The sequence below is a fragment of the Schistocerca serialis genome, chromosome 3 (genome assembly GCF_023864345.2).
Source record: "Schistocerca serialis cubense isolate TAMUIC-IGC-003099 chromosome 3, iqSchSeri2.2, whole genome shotgun sequence".
NCBI lineage: Eukaryota > Metazoa > Arthropoda > Insecta > Orthoptera > Acrididae > Schistocerca > Schistocerca serialis.
The window spans coordinates 257,412,470-257,422,610 of record NC_064640.1 but is presented as its reverse complement, the minus strand read 5'-3'; the positions used below and the strand labels follow the sequence as shown (position 1 = coordinate 257,422,610).

The window sequence follows — 10,141 nt, the reverse complement described above, 5'->3', positions numbered from 1 at the left end:
ACGGAAATGTAAATCAGAATGGTGGATGGAGATTTAGCCCTACTTCTCCCAAACGCGAGTCCAGTGCCTGCCTTAACCAGAGCACCACCTTGCCCCCTAGATGACAGAGAAAGGGCGAGGAGAAGCTAGTTATGGTCCTGAAGGAAAGATCACAGTATTTTTCACAAATGACCTACGGAAATCGCGGAAAACCAATCTATGATTGTCGCACGTGTAGTACGAAGTGAGGCTATGAGTTCTGTATCTTAACAATTGCATCACCACATTCAGTGAAATATTTTGATAGTTATGATGCGTCTTATGTGTGCTGTGATTGTTGTGTGCTTCTTAATGCAGCGACATTCACCGCATACACAGGGTGGTCCATTGATCGTGACCGGGCCAAATATCTCACGAAATAAGCGTCAAACGAAAAAACTACAAAGAACGAAACTTGTCTAGCTTGAAGGGGGAAACCAGATGCCGCTATGGTTGGCCCGCTAGATAGCGCTGCCATAGATCAAACGAATATCAACTGCGTTTTTTAAATAGGAACCCCGATTTTTATTTACATATTCGTTTAGTACGTAAAGAAATATGAATGTTTTAGTTGGAAAACTTTTTTCTCTTTGTGATAGATGGCGCTGTAATAGTCACAAACATATGGCTCACAATTTTAGACGAACAGTTGGTAACACGTAGGTTTTTTAAATTAAAATACAGAACGTAGGTACGTTCGAACATTTTATTTCGGTTGTTTCAATGTGATACATGTACCTTTGTAAACTTATCATTTCTGAGAACGCATCTGTTACAGCGTGATTACCTGTAAATACCACATTAATGCAATAAATGCTCAAAATGATGTCCGTCAACCTCAATGCATTGGGCAATAAGTGTAACGACATTCCTCTCAATAGCGAGTAGCCGGCCGCGGTGGTCTAGCGGTTCTAGGCGCTCAGTCCGGAGCCGCGCGACTGCTACGGTCGCAGGTTCGAATCCTGCCTCGGGCATGGATGTGTGTGATGTCATTAGGTTAGTTAGGTTTAAGTAGTTCTAAGTTCTAGGGGACTGATGACCATAGATGTTAAGTCCCATAGTGCTCAGAGCCATTTGAACCATTTGAATAGCGAGTAGTTCGCCTTCGGTAATGTTCGCACATGCATTGACAATACGCTGACGCATGTTGTCAGGCGTTGTCGGTGGATCACGATGGCAAATATCCTTCGACTTTCCCCACAGAAAGAAATCCGGGAACGTCAGATCCGGTGAACGTGCGGGCCATGGTACGGTGCTTCGACGACCAATCCATCTGTCATGAAATATGCTATTCAGTACCACTTCAACCGCACGCGAGCTATGTGCCGGACATTTATCATGTTGGAAGTACATCGCCATTCTGTCATGCAGTGAAACATCTTGTAGTAACATCGGTAGAACATTACGAAGGAAATCAGCATACATTGCACCATTTATATTGCCATCGATGAAATGGGGGCCAATTATCCTTCCTCCCATAACGCCGCAACATACATTAACCCGCTAAGGTCGCTGATGTTCCACTTGTCGCAGCCATCGTGGATTTTCTGTTGCTCAATAGTGCATATTATGCCGGTTTATGTTACCGCTGTTGGTGAATAACGCATCGTCGCTAAATAGAACGCGTGCAAAACATCTGTCATTGTCCCGTAATTTCTCTTGTGCCCAGTGGCAGAACTGTACACGACGTTCAAAGTCGTCGCCATGTAATTCCTGGTACATAGAAATATGGTACGGGTGCAATCGTTGTTGATGTAGCATTCTCAACACCGACGTTTCTGAGATTCCCGATTCTCGCGCAATTTGTCTGCTACTGATGTGCATCATCATTTGTTGCAGGTCGTTGTTGACGTTTCACATATGGCTGAACACTTCCTGTTCCCTTAAATAACGTAACTATCCGGTGAACGGTCCAGACACTTGAATGATGTCGTCCAGGATACCGAGCAGCATACATAGCACACGCCCGTTGGGCATTTTGATCACAATAGCCACACATCAACAAGGTATCGACCTTTTCCGCAATTGGTAAACGGTCCATTTTAACACGGGCAATGTATCACGAAGCAGATACCGTCCGCACTGGCGGAATGTTACGTGATACAACGTACTTATACGTTTGCGACTATTACAGCGCCATCTATCACAAAGCGAAAAAAGTGGTCCAACTAAAACATTCATATTTCTTTACGTACTACACAAATATGTAATAAAAAATGGGGGTTCCTATTTTTAAAAAAAGCAGTTGGTATCCGTTTTACCTATGGCAGCGCCATCTAGCGCCATCTGGTTTCCCCCTTCAAGCTAGACGAGTTTCGTTCTTTGTAGTTTTTTCGTTTGATACTTATTTCGTGAGATATTTGGCCCGGTCACTATCAAAGGACCACCCTCTATACACAGAATTCGTGTCACCCCATATGTAAATGAGGAGGTATTGAATAGGATTGGGGAGAAGAGGAGTTTGTGGCACAACTTGACAAGAAGAATGGACCGGTTGGTAGGGCATGTTTTGAGGCATCAAGGGATCACAAATTTAGCAGTATGGAGGGTAAAAATCATAGAGGGAGACCAAGAGATGAATACACTAAGCAGATTCAGAAGGACGAAGGTTGCAGTAAGTACTGGTAGATGAAGAAGCTTGCACATGACAGAGTAGCATGGAGAGCTGCATCAAACCAGTCTCAGGGCTAAAGACCACAAAAGCAACAACATATGTAAACGCCAGTAACTTAATCGATTCTCATCAAATACAAGCTGTACCCGCATGAAGCTGTTAAGGTGTGTAAATCATACGACGAGCTCAGTTCGCAAGAGCGTACTTCACTATACTGTATGAATGCGTGGAACTGCACTTATAGCTCACAGATGTCTCTTAAATGTATTCTAAAACGAAGCACAGGCCATGTGTGTCGCATAGTAGCATATCTTAGTAAACAGCCAACACGGCGAAGTGAGTAGTTCGTGGTGATGGTAAGGAGAGTTTACAGAAGCTTGTTGATAATGTTCCCCACAGTGATACTGAAGTAAGCCAATTGCCTTTGAGCGATTCAAAGTCTGAAGAACAGCAAGCACTAGTTAAAGTGAATCTAGTTCTGAAAATGCTGATGAAAGTTGAGATAATGATGAACGTGCAGAGGCCCGTTCAAAACGCGTTCGTATTTCGATGCAGATTAATGAATTGGACGGCAAAAAAAATTTTGATAATAACCCTGCTACCTTTCCCATCAATGTTTACGGTGAGGTTTGTAAAAATCTGTTAAACAGATACAAATCATAGCCAGCACCTCAACAACTGTATATATTTTTTAGGATAAGTTATATGGGCCATGGTTCGGACTAATTTGTGATGAGGCCGGCCGAAGTGGCCGAGCGGTTCTCGGCGCTTCAGTCTGGAACCGCGCGACCGCTACGGTCACAGGTTCGAATCCTGCCTCGGACATGGATGTGTGTGATGTCCTTAGGTTAGTTAGGTTTAAGTAGTTATAAGTTCTAGGGGACTGATGACCTCAGATGTTAAGTCCCATAGTGCTCAGAGTCATTTGAACCATTTAATTTCTGACGAGAAAACAATTGAACAATGAAGACAGAACAAAATAAAAGGTGTTAATAAGCAGTGTGAAACTACGCCGAATGAGATTTCGTCATATTTTGCATTAGTTGTCCTGAAGTTACAAGTGCGAAAAATCTAGAATACAATTATTGTGGAGCAAACACAGCTATTTGGAGACACCCACTTTCCGTGAAACAATGAGTGGAGAGACATTCATTGTTATTTCATGTTTTTTTGCAATCCATGGGTAATAAAAATGATAAAACTGAAAAAATGAGGCTCATACCCGAATATTTTACTTCAAAATTTTTTCTGTTAAGCTCTGTCACATAAAGTGGGGTATTGCATGCTACTCAAGACAAAAATCCGTCTCTAATGGCCATGATCTCCTTCCTTCAAGAGGAAAAAGAAGTGAAAGTGCATGGCAGTGTAAAAAGTGTGGAGTTGCTCTACATTTAGAAGTCTGTTTTGAGATTTACCATTCGAACAATCATACTAGCTGATATGTAAAGTAATTGTACTATCTAACACATAACTGAACTGATTTAACAGCAACCAATAGGGTATTTAAATACGATCTCACGGGATTAAGACTGTCGAACCATGGAATAGACACTGTCAATCTATTTTCAACGTATATTGTGCGTAAATGTGCAAAAAATATAATGCGCAACGGAATTAAAGGATCACTTCCTCGAAATTGTCTGCCATTGCGACGTATAAGTTTGAAATTTGACTCAAAGATGCCTACGACCTTCCTCCGTAATGCTGCAAAAGCGTGGCGCTCTGTGATGACACAATCTGGCTCCGCGACACTTCAAACAACAAGGCGCCGACACACGCGACAGAACCGTGACACCCAGCGTCGAAATGACGCTGTTTTCTTACGGGCGGCCGAGGAAAACATTTCAGACTCACTGGCTCTCAGAATCGACACGAAGAGGCCTTAGGGGCTGTTATAAAGGGTGTCAATGAAACCACACCTTTGCCGGCCGGGATGGCCGAGCGGTTCTAGGCGCTATAGTCAGGAACCGCGCGACTGCTACGGTCGCAGGTTCGAAGCCTGCCTCGGGCGTGGATGTGTGTGATGTCCTTAGGTTAGTTAGGTTTAGGTAGTTCTAAGTTCCAGGGGACTGATGACCTCAGATGTTGAGTCCCATAGTGCTCAGAGCCATTTGAACCATTTGAAACCACACCTTTCCTTGGAGCGTTGATATCCACCCATTTCGCCATCGAAAACGACGTTCGAAACGTGATGAGCAACAGGACGCGGCGTGGGAGCGCGCGGACACGGAATTTAGCGGCAGTCAGTAGCGAGCCAGTGGGTGTGTTGGACCTTCCATTGAGCTACGGACCCCCTTGAAGATGTCTCCCGCAGTCGGAGACGAAACGTTGGGAATCGACACAGAATTCGTCAACCGACCACGGCATAACAGCCCGGATAATTATAATGGACATGATATTTCCGGCCGTGAAAGTCTACATTTTAGTATCAACAGGGCGAAGTTCTTGGCAACCTCCGACACTGCTAATAGCCCCTGGATAATTCTTCCTTTCTCTAAGGACTTCGCGCGCCAGTAATCCCATTAAACATGAATGCACACCTTTGAAGTGCAGTGTGACCATAATTTTTGCTCTTGTGTACATGATTGAACCACTACGGACCAGTCAAAACCGTTCGACGAAATTTGAACGTGAGCCGAAACAGGAAAGGGCGCTTATCCTTTTTCAGTCCTCCTGTTTTGCATCCTCCTGTGGCGTGATCATAGTTTGGCAACATCCTCAGTACCACCCACTCGCCTTTGTTGAGCATTTCAAAATGTACCTGAACAGAGACATTCAGTGAGGAAGTCCTAAGTGCTTGCAGGCAGGCAACCTGTTAGACACCCCTCAAATTCTGGCTCGCCTATTAGCTCGCGCAGCGTAGCCTGCTTGCAGGCGCCTTAGGTCTCTCGTCACAGATACATTTTGAAGGTGCTCAACGAAGATGGGTGGGAGAGCCACTGAGGTTTTTACCGAACTGGATGGTCACAGAGGGACCAATTGCCGTTTTATTCACGAATGTGTCAATGTCAAACCCCTCTAGGATCACACCACAGGGGGGAATGGATCAGGAGGGCTGAAAATGCATAAGCATTCCCCACTGCTTAGGATCACTCTCAGATTTCGTCGATTGGTTTTGAAGAGTCTCTTGTGCTTCCACCCAGTACACCGGAGCAAATATTGCGGTCGCGCTACACCCCAAGAGGATGCAACACTTTCAATGGGGTTCTTGGTCCATGATGTCATTAGAGCAGGGTTGAATCGTCGAGGGGTGTCAGAAGTGTTGAAACCGCTCCCTGCTTGGCTAAATGAACATAATGTTTGTTTATTCCACCCCACTTCACTGGGATCTCAGGGATACAATTTAGATCTATTATTATAGCAGGAAGTGGCTCACTTTCTTAAAGAACTGACACTTTCTTCTGTAAATGGCATCAGTATATAATCTGAGTGAGAAAACTATGTCGTTTGCTTTCCTGTTCACTGCACATATTTACGTATGTTAATACAGTTGGTATTGGTAGAGCATGCGTTATTTCGCTAACTACTTAGTTAAAAGACACAGTTCTATTTAAAGTCTACTGTGGAAAAGTTCTTGCTTTTCACACTAAATAACTTGGATGGGCTTGTTTCGTACTTATATCGAAATGTTTATGTCAATGGTCAGAGATATTATACCCTTGCAGTCGCTACAAGTCAACTTTCAAGAATGCATGGTACATGTCCAAAAGAACAGACACCGCACATTCATATAATGCCACGTACGTGTCTGACTTTTCCTTGCGAATTATTATTCAGAAAAAAACTTCCTGATTTGGAACTGTCTTTATCGTTTGCTTTAGTTCTTTTAGCCTGGAATTTTATTGAATTAATTCATTTTTGTAATTGAGCACTTGTTTGGGGTAGAGACACTGTCTCCAAATATAAAGTTTCCCAATTACTCAGAACACGAGAATACCATGAAATGCTTTCTGCAATATATTTTCACAAAATTCACTTCACAAGACATAAATGGCTCACACGAGTACGTACATTTGACAAGTATCAGTACTAATCGTAACTGTAGTCGAAGCAGTAATGGTAATAACGGTGGTACCTTAACGGTACGCTAACGTAGGCTTATATAGTCCTCCAAAGAGCTTTATATTCAATATTAGGCTGCTCTGAACTTAATCATATTTGGTAATTGCTCTATTCTTATTACTAAAATATTATTAAAGTCGTTCAAAAATTTAAGAAAATTATAAAGAAATGTGCAGCATGCAAAATACTTTTTTCTTTTGAACAACTGTAAATTTATAAAGAAAATGTTCATAAAAAGTACACAGTAATCTCCAGTCACATAAAGTCTGGTTACGGTATCAAAGGTTGTCAACAACTTCGTCCTGTTGCTCATCGTACTTCGAACTGTCGTTTTCGACTGCCAGATTTGTGGGCAAAAAAATAAATAAATAAAAAATAAAAAAAATGGTTCCAATGGCTCTGAGCACTATGGGACTTAACTGCAGTGGTCATCAGTCCCCTAGAACTTAGAACTACTTAAACCTAACTAACCTAAAGACATCACACACATCCATGCCCGTGGCAGGATTCGAACCTGCGACCGTAGCGGTCACGTGGTTCCAGACTGTAGCGCCTAGAACCGTACGGCCACTCCGGCCGGCTGATTTGTGGGCATCAAAGCCCTGAGGGAAGGGATGGTTTCATTGAGGCCCTTTATGCCCCCTAACGCCTCTTCGTGTGCCGTCCATAAGAAAACCGCGTGATTTGAACGCTGGGCGTCGTGGTTCTGACCGCGTCGTCAAAACAAGGGATAAAATGTGGATAAGAGGGGATGTGACGACCTTCATATCCCGTGACTAGCCCACCTTTGCCGTTGGGAAGATTTGTGGTGAAATTTGGTGCGAATGTGACATCATTAACCCATCTTACACCTCACATGAACTTCCGAGCTCTGGCCTATTTTTTGGACGTGTCGCCACCTTGCTGTTTGAAGCATCGCCGAACCCGAGGGTGAGGTCGCAGGGTACCATGCTTTTGCACCATTTCAAAGGAAAGTTGTAGGCACCTTAGAGCCATATTTCACACTTATGCGTCGCAGTGGGAGATAATAACGGGTTTCAAAAAAAGTGATATCCTTTAATTGTGTTGCGCAGTATAGTTCGTTGTGGCCTTAGGTATAAATTCTGATGCCATGCACCACGAAGCTACTTTAATTTACTTCGTCTAGGTCCACAGCATGAAATATCTAGGAAACATATCTAATAAAGCGAATGCATCACTAAAAACGCAACAATAAAATTCGCCTAGCGAACGAGCAACAACTTAAAATCAAGACTCCACTCAGAGAAAACGAAATTACCGGTTCACACAAACCCAGACGCACATAAAATCGATTATAAAAATTGTGAAAAATTTTGCATTGGTCAAAGAGGGCATTAGATATCGAGAGCAAACTCGAGATTACGAGAGCAATGTTTTTACTTTTTTCGAAAACTTAGAATCCGAGAACTTCAAAGCAGAAGCTATAGAATGAAAATCCTGCACATAATACCAAAGGGACTAACGACGAACGTCCTTGAAGAAACGGAAATACATATGTACACATCTAAGCAACCACAGAACATACTAAACGAACAAACTGACTTCAAACTTAAAATGTACCTATAATGGTTAAACAGACACATAAAAAAAACACTTCATCCCCTGAGATAAAATTGGCAGCAAAGATCAAACCGTTAATCAAATATCTTCATAAACCATATATAAAAGCTTTGTAACTGTACAGCAGCGTTAGTGCAACTGTCAAACGTGCTGTTAGAAATTCGTTACCATATAAATAGAAACTGAAAAACTTTTTAAACAACATACGGGAATTCAGCCAGGTAATATTTACAGCTACTGCCGATATTTCGGCGGGAGTACACCGCCCCATTCTCAAGGCACAAACAGCTTGTGCCTTGAGAATGGCGGTGTGTACTCCCGCCGAAATACCGGTGATCGCAGTAAAAATTGGCAACGGCCTTGCCACAGTGGATACACCGGTTCCCGTGAGATCATCGAAGTTAAGCGCTGTCGGGCGTGGTCGGCACTTGGATGGGCGACCATCCCGGCCGCCATGCGCTGTTGCCATTTTTCGGGATGCACTCAGCCTCGTGATGCCAACTGAGGAGGTACTCGACCGAATAGTAGCGGCTCCGGTCAAGAATACCATCATAACGACCGGGAGAGCGGTGTGCTGACCCCACGCCCCTCCTATCAGCATCCTCCCCTGAGGATGACACGGCGGTCGGATGGTCCCGGTAGGCCACTCGCGGCCTGACGACGGAGTGCAGTAAATATTACCTGGCTGAATTCCCGTAAGTCGTTTGAAAATTGTATACACCAGGAGAAACTCATGTCTCAAACTAAAAGACGCTGAACACGTTGAACAGCATCCACTGATGTGAAAAAGGACCAACAAACTTTCACAAATTCGCTAAGATACAGACATAGCCATAGACAGCAATTCAGTAAGCGACAGTGGACGCCGGTGTGAAATGGAAGTGAAGAATAACTATATGTAAGTACCAATGCATATAGACACATCATATAGCCATAATATGTAAATACAAAAAAATTAAGAAAATAATGATAAAATTCTATTTATTATACCCAGACAACATGACAATGGTAGTTACAGCCTATTGGAATAAATAAATTAATTTGAAACACCGGGCTTCGACTCATATTTATGGTGAACCTTCTGGTTCGGTGTGGAGGAAAAGGGCGCAAGAATACCCGTCTCAGTAGGTGAGGTCGCTAACGCACCCCTGTGCGCTAGTGTTCGAGTCGGAGGGAAGCTGGTTCGAATCCTGAAAGTGGATTAAAGCTTCACTGCCAGTATTTGGTCAGCAAGGGAAGGAGAGGCGGCGGCTTATAGCTCCTAATCACCAGTCTTTGTTCCAATGTCCTGCAATAAATTCCAAACCTCTCCACAGTGTCTCACGAAGTGAGGGCACGTATAGCTCGCGCAGGATACGGTGGACGATGAGCAATGACCAGTTTTCGTCCAAAGCGCTGGGCTAGTTTGTTTGTTTGGAAGGGAAGGCCGATAAGCAATTTCCCAGCGATGACAGAATCGAGGTGCGCACCCTGCAAATTTTCTTAAACGATTTTACAGAAACTATTCGGTAAGGCTCTGAGCGCTATGGGACTTAACATCTTAGGTCATCAGTCCCCTAGAACTTAGAACTACTTAAACCTAACTAACCTAAGGACATCACACACATCCATGCCCGAGGCAGGATTCGAACCTGCGACCGTAGCAGTCCCGCGGTTCCGGACTGCAGCGCCTAGAACCGCAAGGCCACCGCGGCCGGCTATTCGATAAGAAAAATTCATTTTTGCATTACTTATAGCTTTACACACTCATGCTAACAAATTAAGTATAATTGCAGAATGTGGTGACACACAACGTGGCACTACACAAAACTGGCGCTAATAGCGCAGGTACATAGGGAACACACATGACACAGATCTGTAAGTCCA

General features: G+C 43.6%; 1 pseudogene; it reads left to right on the top strand.

Annotated features, from left to right (window-relative positions):
• Nucleotides 1-8,625: 8,625 nt before the first annotated feature.
• On the top strand, nt 8,626-8,743 carry LOC126472175 (5S ribosomal RNA; annotated as a pseudogene).
• The last annotated feature ends 1,398 nt before the right edge of the window (nt 8,744-10,141 follow it).